This window comes from Castor canadensis, chromosome 1 (genome assembly GCF_047511655.1).
Source record: "Castor canadensis chromosome 1, mCasCan1.hap1v2, whole genome shotgun sequence".
In the NCBI taxonomy this organism is placed as follows: Eukaryota; Metazoa; Chordata; class Mammalia; order Rodentia; family Castoridae; genus Castor; species Castor canadensis.
Window position 1 is genome coordinate 24,583,339 of NC_133386.1, and position 15,968 is coordinate 24,599,306.

General features: G+C 34.6%; 1 long non-coding RNA gene across 1 annotated transcript in view; it reads right to left on the reverse strand.

Moving 5' to 3' along the window:
* Nucleotides 1–6,869: 6,869 nt before the first annotated feature.
* The window catches only part of LOC141420676 (uncharacterized), a 39,088-nt gene continuing 29,989 nt past the window's right edge, over nucleotides 6,870–15,968 (reverse strand). The window contains exons 4-5 of the long non-coding RNA XR_012445200.1: nucleotides 8,874–9,006; nucleotides 6,870–7,027 (exon numbers count right to left, since the gene is read on the reverse strand). This is a non-coding gene — a long non-coding RNA (uncharacterized lncRNA). The remainder of the gene's footprint in view (nucleotides 7,028–8,873; nucleotides 9,007–15,968) is intronic.

The window sequence follows — 15,968 nt, forward strand, 5'->3', positions numbered from 1 at the left end:
TCTCCATTTAATGTGAAGTGGAGATTCTCTGTGCCAGTTGGAGGTGTGGAGGGGTCAAAGTTATGCCTTTTCTCAGTGATTATGCCTGCAAAGTGTGTCTCCAGCATCTCTCCAAGATTTCACTATAGGAGGCTCGCTTTCTGCTTCCTCCCTCTAGCCTCCATCATGGAATCCTCCATGTGACCCTTTCTAAAACTGAGTACGAATTTTAAGTTTTCATGAAATTATCAGTTATCACTCCAGAGTTGAAATAAACCTTTCCAAAATGTCAAGAACTTAAATTTATTTTTGATTTGTTTTTAATTAAATATTTATATGTTTAATTTTTAAAGAAAGAATTAACCATGCTAGATACAAGAATGAGTTATCTTGATCTTGTCTACATAGGAAATGTTATAGATTGTTGTCATATAAAGAAGCAGTCAAAATTACATAGCCAATAATGCAGAAAACAATTTGTAAAAATGTTTGAGGTGGTTGATACCTTTGGTTTTTGTGGGGGGTAAGTTCTTGGGATTGAACTCAGGGCCTAACACATGCTAGGCAGGCTCTCTACCACTTGGGCCATGCCTCCAGCCCTTTCTGCATTGGTTATTTTTGAGATGGGGGTCTTACTTTTATGCAAGCAGCCTGGACCATGATCCTCCTATTTGTGCTCCCCACATAGCTAAAATGACAGGCACATACTATCATGCTCAGTCATTGGTTAGATGGGGGTCTCATGAACTTTTTGCCCATGCTGCCCTCAAACTGTACACATTTTAATCTCTGCCTCCTAAGTAGCTAGGATTATAGGCATGAGCCACCACATCCAGCCTAAATGTTGAATTAAAATTCAATTATCTTTACTGGATGTTCAGATTCCATAGTAGTTTTCAACTTTTTAAATATTGTAATTCATTATAGTTCCACATTTTAAGCATAGTCAATTTGTTATCTAATTTTGAATTTATAAATTTGTTCTGAAAGGGAGGTTCCTAAACATAGGCTTCCAACCTCAAAATTCTGTCTATAAGCTTGGTAGTACCATTACTAAATTGATATTTGAGTTTAACACTGAAGGCTTGAAAAGGCTTTGGATGTTGCAATGTACTATCTAAACATCTTTATGCTTCCTTTCAAATAACACTGAATGTATCCCCCCTATATAACTGCATAAGGCAACTGTATTGTCACTGCCTTCTAAGCCCTTGAAGGGAAGTGTTCATCTTGGCTTCAAGGGCCTCAGTTAAGTACCAAAGGCCATAAAAAGAAAAGGGAAAGAGAAATGATTTTATCAGGGTTGATAAAATCTCAGGACACAGACACAGTGATGACACACAAGCCATGGTCAAGGAGCTCCTTGTACATAGAACAGCTCCTCTAGCAAGAGCAAGAAAAGCAGTGCAGAAACAGCACTGCTGTGACTGGCACTCACTGAGGGGCAATCAGTGGTGGGAGACATTGGCTCTGCTCTCCATTGCTCTCTGCTTCTAGCAATAATTGTTGCTCTATAGCCTGTCAATGAAGGCATTGCTCTCCTCCATCTCTAATTATTTCTGATGAGTACATCAAGAGTCTATTTAGAAGTTTGAAAACAAAACAAAAGAAAACCAACCAACCAACCAACCCATGATCAATGCTTGCTTTTTGTTTTCTTGCTAATTTCTAATTCTTCTTGTACCAACAGGGCAAGAGAAAAGTCATGCACATAGAAGCACAGAAAAGTAAACCAAAAGATTAATGTATCAACAATATACAAAGATAGTTCAAATTCCCATGAGTGCATTTCACCAATTCTACACATCTATAAACACCACAAATAATAGGATTGTTGAGCATGGCCCAGGATTATATTAGAGAAGTCAGGTGTCCAGAGCATTTAAAAAGCAAATTTCTCAACATAGGAGGCCATCTCCACCCAGTTGCACATAATATAATTTCAGCACCAACCCCCTGTTTTCCATTGTTCTCCTCCAGGACATAAATGTATTTTATCAGTTTTTGGTTTTATAATTTCTCCATTCAGAAATCTACCTCAGTTTATAAGCATTTTATGGTCTCTTCTATGATTTATATCCTTCCCTGAATCTTCTCTGTTCAATATTAATAAATTAAAACTTATAATTTAATGAATCTGTAAAAAAAAAAGAAAAAAAACCTGAGTCTTCCATAATATTATATGAATCTGAGGGCAAAGATTTAGATAATATTTCAGTGAATGTAAATAGGATTGTTAGATTCAAGGGTGATTTAAATTAAACAATTTTTAAGAGTTTTATAATCAGTATTTTAGTGTTTCCTCACCCTGAGCATAAATCTGGTTGCCCATATGCACTTTAATAGCATCTAGGGCTTTTATTTTTTAATGTTCTGAATCTAGGGATTTAGTCATTTTTTTGAAGCATTTGAAGGAAATCCTTAAATTCAGCCTTTTTCAAAATATAAAAACTAAGTTAGCTGAAACATATGGTCCAAAGAACACATTAGATAGCAATTAATAATAAATTTCACGCAAAACACTGAAGAATTCAAATCTTGGGATCTACATGCCCTGTGCCTAACCCATTCAGCACGTGACTCAAATTTTACTTGACATCCTATGCGTGTTATACTAAGAAAAAGGCTATTTGTTTATTAAAAATAAACATAATGAGCATTATTAAATGTGGCAGCCTCATATTGTTTTAAGGTTTTGCTTTTCAAACTGATCTTTAAAGGCACTACCAAGTATACTATGTAAGTTTGTATCCAAATGTGTAATGCCTACAGTTCTACCAAATCACTTCAAAATATTCAGGTGGATACATTTATCTAAGTTGTGACAATGACTTTAAATGTCAGCAAAAATTTATTAAATACTTTTACCATTTCATGTGGTAAAACTTTATTTTAAACAAAGTCTTTTAAATATTAAAATGAAGCATCAAAAATGTTAAACATTTAAAAACTGGTGGGTAAGTTAAGAGAAAAATGACCCTTTTCTCAGTGAATATCAAAAGGATGATATGTAAAATTTTTATCTCATCTGGGTATGGTGGTATACACCTATAATCCCAGCACTTGGAAGGTAGAGGCAAAAGAATGGAGGGTTGGAGGCTAGCATGGGATGCATAATGGTTTGAAGGCCATCCTGAGCTTCATAGTGAAACCCTGCCTGAAAAAGGGTTTGGAATGTAGCTCAGTGGTAGAGTTACTTGCCTACTATGCTCAAGGCCATGAAAGTAACCCCCAGCATTGCAAATTTGTCTCTGTTCCTCACTGAAATATAACTTATAGAGAATGTGCAATCATTGGGAAATTTCTCATTTTATATTTTTTTCAGTTTCAGTCATTTTACAATAAGGTCCCAGAAACTAGTAAATGTATTTTAATTTCAAAAACCATCAACACATTACTCATGGCTTTTTCAGGTTTACTTTCTAGTTCTAAACCTTTGTTTAAAAATAGGACCCCCTCCATTATTTCCTTAGTTATGGGGCAATTATAATATGGAGCGCTAGTCCATAAAAAAAAACAAAAAACAAAAAAACAGAGCATCATGGTTCTCAAACTATGGAGCCATGTCCTCCAGAGGCTGACAAATGCATCTGAGCATGAATTCCACAGATATCTGTGAGAACATTTATCAATAACACCCAGTAGAAACATAAAACAGTGTGGAGGTTCCATATTTTATTGAGAAGTTCTCTTTTCCACTAAGTATCTTTCTATTCAGGTGTGTGGAATTATAACTCAATATAGCAACTGCGACTTCATCAGGATTTCATAACTTAACAGTGTGCCCCTAGGTACCCTGCTGTGATAAAAGGGTCACTTGCATCAGAGGAAAGCCTATCTCTGCTTCAGCTCACATTAAGAGAAGTATTCCTTCAATCAGCCTAAATAAATATAATACATACTTCTGAACTTACAGACAGGGTGTCTAGGCAGAGAACATGTGTAGGAAACACATATGTAATTTTCAGATGGGATCTTCTTTCTTTACACATAGATTTGACAGCCTATGTTGTATGACAGTCTCACTTCATCACTGCAGTTCTTTAATAATAAAAGGGTGTGGCTCTTATTTTTGTCTTGTTCTTTTCTGTTAGAAAACATTTCTTCTTTCATGCCTAGACAAAATTTCAAATTGCTTAAATGTACAGAAATTCACACATCTTTGAGATCTTTTAGATTTTCGGAAACTGAAGATGAAAACAGGTTCCAAACATCTTAGTCAGAGAAGCTAAAGAAACAAAGACAAAAGTAGAAGGGGCAAAAACCACCAACAAACTCCAAAATTGCAGCCAGATCCTAAACACTCATACCAAACCTTGAGCAGGATTTCTAGGATAAGAAACATACCTCTAAAAGAAAAGACAACATTAATACTTAAAGATGGTGCCCCGTAACTGCTATCATATTTCCATGCAGATAAACCTGTCTAATTTAAAGCAAGCTATTTCTTCCTTTATAGTTCAGAAGCAGTAATGAAGAAAAAGCAAAGTATTTGCTCTCTTTATCTAGTTGCAATCAGATGAGGCTAATGTTCTGTCAAGAATCAAAGTATTAGAACTAAAAAAATTAATTTAACAAAGACACCAAATCACTTTGCTAATTAAAAAAAATAAATTCACGCCTTAGTCACAGAGATCTACTGGGAAATATCTAACTTGTTTAATTAGTCTTAGTAAAAATGTGAATATCATCAACTTATTTTGAGAGTGCAGTCAGTCTAGAAATTTGGAAGAACCTGTGATACTTGGTCCAGTATAAACACATTATTCACTGAGCAGACTCCATCTACTGTGTTCTTCCATCAAGCCAAACTATCTACTGTGTCCTTCCACCAAGCCACAGACTACCTACTGTGTCCCTCCACCAAGTCAAAAATCTCTGTTGGGTTTCCCAACAACTGTGCAAATGAGATAGGTCCTTATATCCACCCACATGCACAGTTAAGTCAGAATATAACAATACTTAACAGAAACAGATTTCTTTCCCTACAAATTAGTGTGGAGGAAAAAAAATATCATTTTGTCTGAATATGGGTTTTGTCTTAAATCTTGCAGCAAAGTGCAGGGAATAGATTGGTCCTAGTTACCATGAGGACAATTCATCAGAATTAAGGTCCTAGTATTGTAGAGGTGGAAGCCTCCTGGAGAGGTCATCAAGCCTAGCCTCCCTGCTATTAATCAAGAGGAAGCCCAACATATGCCCCAGCATGCACTATGATTTGTAATTTGAAGTTGACATAGTATAGATTTCTGAGAAACTGCGAGTAAATTACCTTACCATTTTCTGTCTTTGTATCACCATCTGTAAAATAAAGACAAAAATAATTTTTAAAGAGCTACTGCAAACTCATCTGACATTAATAGAAAAAAACATACTGATAAATTAACGTGACAGATTAATTTGTGAACTAATAACCTTACGGTTGGAAAATGCATGCTTCAAAACATGCCAGCCATGCTTAGTTCAATATCCCAAAAAAGGAAATTAATTTGAAAATTTAAAAATAATATTCAGTAAAGAATATAGGAAAAAAGTCTCTGTGATATTATGTAATATTTCCCAGCTTATCTCTGAGTTACTTTTCATGTCATCCAAATGTCCCTCATTTCAGAATATTCAGCAGAATAATAGGCATCATGTTTTAGATCCAATGTTAAAAATATCACTGTACATTGTAGAGATTTGGAAGGTGGTTCTGAGAACATTGGTGAGCCAATAATTGGCATGCTCTAAAAAGAAACACAATTGTGAATCAAACAGAACATCCTTTTAAAATGTCTTCATATTTAATCACGTTATGCAGCTTTCTTCCTCCCTTGAAAAAAAAAAAAAACTGCCCAAATAGTAGTTGAGGAGCCTCACTGGTCAGCATCAAAAAGGCTTCCTTTTCTCTGGGTTTTCTGCCCATCTGAAGGAGCAGGAACTCTTCTGCACACCAGAATGGAAAATTCTCTACAGATTTTGAGCTTTCCTCACTGATAGAGTCAGAGGCTTTGGGGGCTCAATTCTAGCAGAGTTTTGGATTTTTTAAGCCAATAATGACTTGGATTTGTGCTGTGTTTCCAAAAACCATGAAAAATGAAGCATATACTTTCTGAGAATGTAGATGATATGAGGAAATAGACAGGTAACTATATTACTGTCACCTTCCCTTGCTCAGGCTCCCAAAAATATGGTTACTATACTAGCCATTACACTTTGCTCTTCATTAAATATCAAGACTCTGTAAAATTCAAGTCCTGAGAAATGTGAACATCAGCTGTAAGTAGCTGTGCTATCCTGTAGCAAACTTATCCACTTTTATCATTTTGTTGAAAGAACTCACCTGTTAGAAAGCAGTAACTATAGGATGCTTACTCACTGCCTCACTAAGGAGAAAAAAAAAAACTAATGTGTATACTATGCAACATGTGATATTTTAATATGCCTCATAATTTTCATTTATATCTAAACTTCTTTCTTGGGTCAAATAAAGAATGAGGGATTTCAGTAAAATAAGTAATTCCAAGGTGTCCAGATTAATGACCATGTGAAAACTAATTCTGAATAAGAAAAGATATTCTGAATAAGAAAAAAATGGCATTGAAATCTAAAGCAACACATGCATCTGCATGTCTACTCCCTCCCCCTCTCTCAGGGTAGACATCCCTGATCAATCACAGACATTCTCATTGGAGAATTTTCTCCCCTCCAGCACCCACTGCCATAACCAAAGACCTTGTGTTGTTTTGTTTGTTTGTTTGTTTAAATTTTCTCCATATGTCATGCTGGGTAATCACTATGTTATCTCTGAAAGTGGTTTGCAAGGAAAATCCAGTGCAAGCCCTCACTGAGCTCCTTTACCGTGTGCACTTAGAGGCAGCACTAAGAGGTCTTTTGTATAAAAGAAATCATCAGTGTTTTATGTTCTGAAGAGAATTCTTCCTTCTAATGACCAACCATATTACTAGCTTTCTGGGGCTACAGTAGCAAAACGCTGCAGAGTACACGACTTACCAACAGAGCCGTACTTCCTCTTAGCTCTGGAGACTGGAAGTCCAAAATCCAGCTGTGGGAAGTGAAGATTTCTTTCAAACTTCTCTCATGGCTTGTAATTGGCCACCCTCTTCCTGTTTCTTCACGTGATCTTTCCTCTGTGCAAATCTGTGTCCAACTTTCCTTTCTTTTTCATCTTTTCTCTTTCTTTTGGGTTATATGAGACAGGGACTCACTTTTTAGTCTATGCTGACCTCAAATTTGCAATCCTCCTGACTCAGCCTCCCAAACGCTGGGATTATAGGTTTGTACCACCATGCCCCGCTACATGTCATTTTCTTACAAAGACAGCCATTATACTGGATCAGGGCCCATCCTACTGAACTTGTTTGAGATTTATAGCCTCTTTAAAGACCTTACCTCAAAATGCACCAACATTCTAAGATACTGATAGTTAGAACTTCAACATATAAATGGAGGTGAGGGGACACAACTCAGCAAAGAACACTACTTTAAATTAATACTGGGTTATTCGTCAAACATCAGTGACATTTATCAAGTATTTACCTTATTATTTCAAATGATATATTTATATTGATAAGATTCAACTGAACTCTTTCAGTCAGCTACATCATCATGATCTGCCATCTATGATAAATTATATATTTAAGTATTTATAATATTCTTTCCTTTTTGTGACATTTAAAGATGAAGTCAAGGTTTGCAATTAGCTTTGCTAGCTGATTCAGATTCCTAAATAGAAATGACCCTTGACCTTGACATTTCTCCTTCTAAACATTTCTTTTTCTTCCTGCTCTTTCTAGTTTTCCATGTATCCAGTGTCATGATAATTATACTATTACAAACCAATCTTCTGTCCTCACACCTTTTCCATTTTGATCTTATGCATCAATACTGATCACTGTTAACTAGTAATCTCTCCTTCAAATAATTATTCAGCAAGCAAAGTCTTTCGGGGATACGAAATATCATTCCTTGAGAACACTGTCTCAGTGTGTACATGGTTAGATGTCCTTATGCGTTATTTAAATAGAAAATTAATATTACCGTTCCAGTATGAATACATACACTGAAAAGTATGTATTCAGAAGGAAAAACAATGACAACAGCCTATTATTTGCTTTTTAATAGTTGGAATTTATTACATGTAATTTTGTTATATTTGTTCTTTAACCTCACAGCAGAGTTTCCTGAAAAGTTGAAGTTGGCATTTTGCCCATCAATTGGTAAATTTCCTTAATTAGAGACAAAATGAAAGAAGCATTTGGAAACACTCACAGAAGAACTTCCAAACCATTGAAAAATCAAGGCCATTTGAAACAATAGCATGGCCATAATACTGTGTATAAAAATATATTGTGCTGCAGGGAAGACTAAAAAAAGTCAAAATTTTTAAAGTCCTCTCTTCTCCATAATGCTCATTTAAAAAAAATCTATTAACACAAAAGATTCAAACCAATATCCTGGCAACTTGAACTGATAATTAGTTGAATTCATTCATGAAGTCTAAGGCAACCTTAGAATTAGATATTCAAAAAAGTTCCAAAAAACATGTGATGAGCATTGTAGAATATTGTATTGTGCTGCTGCTTCTTAGGAACACTCCTTGTATACTGTATCAGTGTATAAGTATCCTAAAGATACTTCAAATTAAAGTGTAGACACAGAGCAGTTAATTTTACTATCCATCTTTTGAAAAAAAAATCAATTTGTTTGATTACTCATACATTTTGTTTTTAAGCAGAAAATTGATTAATAAAACGTCACCATTTCCATTTATGAAGTTTTTAATCCCTTCCAACACACATGAATGTTCTAGAACTTCTGAGTATTTATCAGAAAACAAACTGCAATCTTTCCCTGAGTCACCTTGTACTTGTGCTGACAGATTGACTCACAGTCAGACTTGATGCTTTATGGTTTTGTTGGCCAGACTTCCATCTGCATGACTGTTTGTGTACAAGAATATCCTTGCCATGGCCACTGTTCTTTTCCGCACAGCTTTCCTTGTTCAGTGCTCTTTTATTTAACCTTGATACAAAAAAGAAGTCAATGTTAGGCATTTTTGCCTTTTACCACATAAAATTTTATCAAATATGTGCATGAATGTCTGTGTGCATGCAACTGGAATATCCTAGGAGTACTGCCAAAAGGAAAAGTCGCAACACAAGTTTGAACAGCAAGTGTCTTTGACTTATTGCTGTGATTATACTAATTGCTCATCTACTTGGTGGGAGGTTGCAGGAAGCTGTTTTGAAGTAATCAAGCTGAGATGGGCCCTTCTATTTATAATAGTTCTGAAAATTCTTATCCCCCAAAAGCCTTAATTGCATTTTCCCTCTTTAAAAAATAGATTCATTCTGTCTTCTTCCTGTCATTTCCATTGCTTAAATCCAATAATAAATATTTGATAGCTTCTTAGTTATTATATGAGTAAGTATAAATTATCCTTCATTTCACAGATCTAAACACAAAGCACTCAATATTTATTAATGAATCTGAAGTGCACTGCAAACCATTTATAAGATAACAGTAATTCTTTAGGTAATTCAGTTACAAGTAATTCTTGTAGAGAGTAAATTTTTTGTGCATATCTTTCCTGTGAAAGGAGATCTGTGTTATAAGAAAAGACAATGGTGGCCTTTTCTCATGACTTCGATCTTTATTTAGACAACATTTTATTGTTATGATTAGCATTATTGTATCAATGAATAGAATAGAATCAGCAGACATAAGTCTTTTTTAGCACGATATGTGCCACTTAATCTTTGGTATGCACTTCTTTCTGATAGTCTATCCTGACAAACAAAGGCCACATTGTAATCTGATAAGAGCATGTAAGCAATCACTCAAACCCAAAGCCCCCAGATCCTGGGTTTCTCTGAGCCATAGTTTACCAAGCTGGATAAACTGGATATTAATGTCTATTTTAGAGCTGTTGTAAGAAATAAATAACTGGCATCCATAATATCCATCTCATAAAATTGGTTCTAAAATTTACTGTTTGGGCTTCAAGAAGTATTTCTTAGTTCTGCCTTTTTTCTATCCTCCTTAATCTTTAATTCTTCTCAAATGTTAAGCAAGTAATAACAAAACCAATGGTATGAAACCTTTTAAAGAAATGCCTACATGCAAATATGTAAGGTCATTTATTAAGATCTGGATAAGTTGCATAAGATGAGTACAGAACCATTGAATACTAGAACCTGGAGAATCACTGTAAGAGATACTTAGGCTTACCCATTCATTTTGCAGAAGAGAGAATTATAATCAGAATGGTTAATTGGCTTACTTAAGAGCACAGGGTTGCAATGCATCTTTGTATATGAAGTACTATGCATATTCTAAATAATTATATTTTTAAAATTTCACTTTCATATGGTATTCAGGAGAAAAAAATTAAATACAAAATAATGTATTTTAAGGCATTAACCAGATAATTGAAGATAATTATTTCTATATGTGTGTGCTTTTGCACATAAGGATATGGTTTTATCTTTACAACCATTTTTCAACTATATTGTACTTTTGAGTATGACCAAAACACACACACACACACATAAACACATATAGAGAAAGAGAATTTAGCTTTCTACTCTGGGTTTTGAATGACTCCCTAGCTGGAGATTCTAGAATATATTCTGCATCTCAACAGATCAAACATCTGGACATATAAAATTTTAGACAGAACTCATTCTAATACCAATAAGTAAAGACCTAGTAGAATAGTTATTTAAACATCTTAATGAGCCTTGAATTGAAATATGACTTGTAGATGAGGAAATTCCCCCCAAATTAAACCATTTTTGAAAAAGTGAGTAGATATTTAGGAAGATGAAAACAGTATCTAAAATGTATAATCTGAATTCAGGCAGGAATTAGGGAGAAAGACTTCTTCCTAAGTCTCTCCCAGCTTCCCCAAAAGGAGACCCACTGTCCCCACAGCGATTAAGGTTAGCTCCTTGAAGATTTCTTCTTTGCGGTTTGACCCTTCAAATGACTGTATATAATTTTAAAAAAAGAAAGAAAAAAAAGAAAAGAAATAATGGCACTGTTTGTCCATTGAAAAGTATTTTTTCCTAGTAATTAACTTTTTATTATTGTTGTGCTGAGGGTAAATTGTGACATTTACAAAAGTTCTTACAACATATCATAGTTGAATTCACTTCCTCCATCACTCTCCTTTATCCCTCTGACCCCATTCCTGGAATAGTTTCAACAGGTCTCATTTTTCCATTTACATACATGTGCACACAATAGTTACACCACATTCACCTTCCTATACTCCTGCCCACGTCCTCCCCCTCCCACTGGCTGTAAAGTATTCTTAAGACAAAGTAATATAAATATTGAAATATGGCATTTGTCATGCCATATTGAGGCATCTTTGGCTAAAATACACTTATTTTATCCTGATCTCAGACCACTAACTTAACAAATTTTAACATTATTTATGCAAAGAAAATAAACTGTAAAAAGAAAAAAGAAAACAGATATGAGAATTTGAGATGCATTACTCATATAAGAATACATTTTAATCTACTCCATAACTTCCAGTATGACAATTAATTAGTCTTCACAATAACTACACACCAAACTATCTAAATAAATAATTTATATAGTAAATTTTTGCTCAATAATCACTCACATAGTTCATGGGTTATTTGCCCAAATGGCACTTGAAAGATTGATGTAAAACCCTTGGATGTTTTCCCTAGACTCCATTTTTACTGAACTGAAATACTTTGTACTCATGAGTTTCACTATGTGAGGTAAAGGAAAGCTCCACATTTGGAGGAAACACTTGAAAGACACAAAGGAATAAAAAAAATGTACAAACCATGTACAAGGTTTTAAAAATGTCTTCATGTTTATCCTAAATTCATTATTTTGACTGTAAGATAGTGCTGCTTTTTTTTTTTTAACTCCCATGATACCTTGGACAGATATCCACAAAGAGTAGATATTCAGTACCTATGACTGATAGACTGATCTATTTCTTCCTGTTTGCTTCTAATGGTTGTTCAATAAATCACATAATAACTACTATAGTTGCTATATTGAAGTAGTCAAGTAAAAAAAAAAAGTATCTTTTCTTCTTTGGATAGTATTTTCTGCTAACAGAGCACACTTGTCAGAGCCCTTGAGTATCTCAGTGATAGGTATCAGATAAACATACAAATAACTAGATGAGTAACTGACAAAGCACTGTACACTATTTGAAGACAAATGTAAGCATACCACAAATTGTAAGATTAACACTTGGCATCTTTGAGAAAATGCTTCTAAACTAAGACTGTACTATTAATATTGGATTATGGAACAAGATTTTATAACTTTTAAAAATTCTTGTTGGACAATGAATATTTTCTAATTGCTGAGTAACAATAATAATATGGCATGATTCAATTCTGTAAGAAGACTGAATGATTAAATAATTACCAAAAATCAAAGACTCTTCTGTTTTAAAGGATCTACATTGCATTCTAAGTAATAACTGGAAAAAACATAAAACTCAGTAGCAATCAACATCATTGGAGCATAATGTTTTGGAATGCTTATGAGATTGCGTATGAACATCATAAAGCCCAGTTTTAACAAAAAAAATTATAGATGTCATACCCAACACCTATGATAAAAGCCAAAATAAAAAACTTGGTCCTTGAATCATGATGAATGAATGCAGATAGTGTTTTATTTTGGAGGGGCAATTCCATATGTTGGTTGGCCAGACCTGTCAGGCACATTGGCAGGCCATCCTGTTGTGCTTATCCTCAGTGTGACACACTCCATGCAGGGATGATGATGTACAGAAGCCAGGAAAATTTCCACTAAGTGTCATGATTATGAGAAAGTCAGAGCTTGGTTGCTGCTGACAGTCAGTGATGGTATTAGCTGGCCTTCTGGAATGGTAGCAGTAGAAAATTCAGTCAACATATTTTAACCTTCAGAGTTATTCAGGCACATTCTGATCTCACCAAATGGGCTGATAAGAGTGAAGTGCAAACTTGGCATCAAACAGCTGTTTCCAAATAACCAATTGGAGGCAGGGCAGAGGAGTGGTTTTTTTTTTTTTTTTTTTTTTTTTTCCTTTCTGTTTTTAGATACAGACAGTGCCTTTCAAGGCTAAGTTCAACAACAATTCTTCCATTGCATAGAACAAGGAGAGCTAGCCTTTTAAATGTATCAGAACACAGCAGTGCAGTGGGTAGGTGGGGGGAAGAAAGAAGAAGAAAAGAAAGAATAGCATAACTGCTACGGGGTGAAACCAACCAGGTTCTCAGGCAAAAGCACTATGTGAACATTAGATAAAGCTCTTGATCGACTCTAATTCAAGTCAAGCTGGTTCTGTGTTTCACTTACAGTCTTTTGTCCTTTTCTGCTTGTTACTTATCATGAAATCTGATCTATTTGTAGGTTTAATGCAAGGACAGGGAAAAGGCTGACCTAACCTTAGTATTATAGGAGATTGCACTAAGTGTGGGAGTGAGAGCAATAATTCCACAGCTTCCTACTTGGACATGGGCCCAGCGTCAAGAAATAAAAATAGAAGTGTCTGAATGTAACTAAAATGCTCAGCTACATGGAATTAAAATGTCAATTCCCTCAGCCTTCTTTTTTCCAGTCATCAGAATTCCAAAGCCAACAAATTAAAAAGATCCTACAGTCAAGTATCTTTTTGGTAATCACATTAATTCACATTAATTCAAAACGACTTTATATTCAGTAGTTCCAACCTGGCTGTTCTTATTTCTTTAAAAAAAAATCAAGTTTCAAAACAGCAATTATTAAGTTTCAAATGTAAATCAATAAATACCTATAACCAGAGAGCACTGCAGCTCCAGCACAGCTCTTTCCTAGTTGATGGTCATCCTTATTATTATAAAATGCACTTATATTAATTTTCCTTTCTTTCTAAATAAACACAACATTTTAAATTGAAGTAAGAAAAATAATTTCTTAATGTTTTACCAACTTCTGTTTCTAATTTTCCCAAGGGCCCTGTTCAACATATTCTCAGTATCATATATTCGAATTGGAAGAACTGAAAACAAAAAGCAGACTTAGGAACCCAAGATTTACAGCTTGTATGAGATGATAATTTCATGTGTCTCATGATGACTATATACGTTAATTGCTTTTATGAATGCTTCCATGTTTTACCTCTGTCTTCTGAACTATAGATAGATCTTGATGTTCCCAGAAAAATTAAATTTATCTCTCCCTCCACTGTTACTGATCTTTTGCTTGAGGAGAATCTCTTTGAATTTAAGGGGAGCTCTTTGTTTAAAAAAGGTACTCGGGGTGCAATGAGGAAGATGAATGTGACCCAGGCCATTCTAAACTCTGTTTATCCAGCATTCATCATTTTCTCCTCCAACATATGAATATAGTTCCCAAAACCACAAACCTCACAAGTGTTTAGGTCCCAGACTTGTAAACAGGTTTGATTTCCTTTTATTGAGCGTCTTCCTTCCTCACTGCTTATTACATTCAGCTGGCTCTAATTCCTTTCCACGTACTTAAAGAAATGAAATATTTTGTCTGAATTAAGAGTAATCATGTGTTTAAGAAGATCAATCCTGAGACAACAGAAAAGTGAATCATTTTCAATGAATCTGTTTACAGTGACTGAGCAACTGGGGCTTAGAGGAATAAATAAAGGGCCAGTAATTTTATTGAATTATATTGTTCAATTTCAATCGTGTCTCTCAACATAAACAGCTCAGTGATTGATGTATTATTGAATATTCGTGGAGTGTGTCTGTAATGAATATGTTTATGAATGACCCTCTGGGAGTAAATCAATGTTAGAAAGATATCTCTGTTGATTTGGAGTTTAGATGATTGCAAATCAAACATTGAAACGTCCATATTTTAACGTAGAGTACTTTAAGATTTAAATGGGAAAATAAAAGTACCTAAAAAGCAAAAGAGCCAGTGATTTATGAGAAAGGAAAGGGGTTAGAAAAATTTTTATTCCCTTTTATAGTGCTTGAGGCCATTATTTTGAAGTATCTTCAAGAATATAGCCATTAGCAGGTATGGTAGCACACATCTATAATCCAAGCATTTGGAAGCAGGTAGATTGGGAGTTCAAAGCCTGCCTGGGTTACAAAGTAAGATCCTTTCTCAAGAAAGAGAGAGAGAGAGAGAGAGAAAAGAAAAGTAAAGAAAAAGAAGAACATTACCAGAACATAATCATGACCTAATCAAATACAATGTTATCTTCAACCAATCATGCTTTTCTTTTAAAATTATTCAATTTTTAACTGCCAGGCAAATCCACTTATTATTCTACCCAGTTATTATTCTACTCAATTAGCTCTAAATATACTGCTTTCCATAAGCTCCTGAGTCATATGTTCTTCTGAGCTTCATCGATGCCCAAGTATCCAAATTGAAAGAGAAAGCAAGTCATCAACATCTTTTTTGTGGAAACCCACTTGCAAAATCCCTCACTTTCTCCTTTCATCTTTTATAAACGTCATAGTCTCCCTCAATTGCTCTATATTCTAAATGCCTATAACATGTTACAAGATACTAAAAAAAAAATCCTAAATATAAATCTTCTACCATCCATGGAATGACTGCTTATAAACCTCACACACAAACGAAATGCTTCCATAACTTCCAACTAGTGGAAGGTCTAGGAAATTAAATAGATTATTCTCAATCATAGCTGTTGATGGAATGCAGGGATGGAAAGAAATATCTCTTTGACAAGGTGATAGAACATGACCTATCTTTCACCAATACTCCTCCTTTCTCATGTCTTCCTCTGCTATCTCTTCCAAGATTCTTTACTTAATTTCATTTCTGATTGTATACCCACATATTCAGAAATATCATTCAATCATTGTGTACAACACCTAAATCAATATCTCAAGGCTGACTTATGTTACAAGCTTATTTATGACTTATGCATTTCAACTGCCTGCTACTTTCACCAAAATCAGTGTTTTCCTTAAACCAGCTGTTGCTGACTCCTC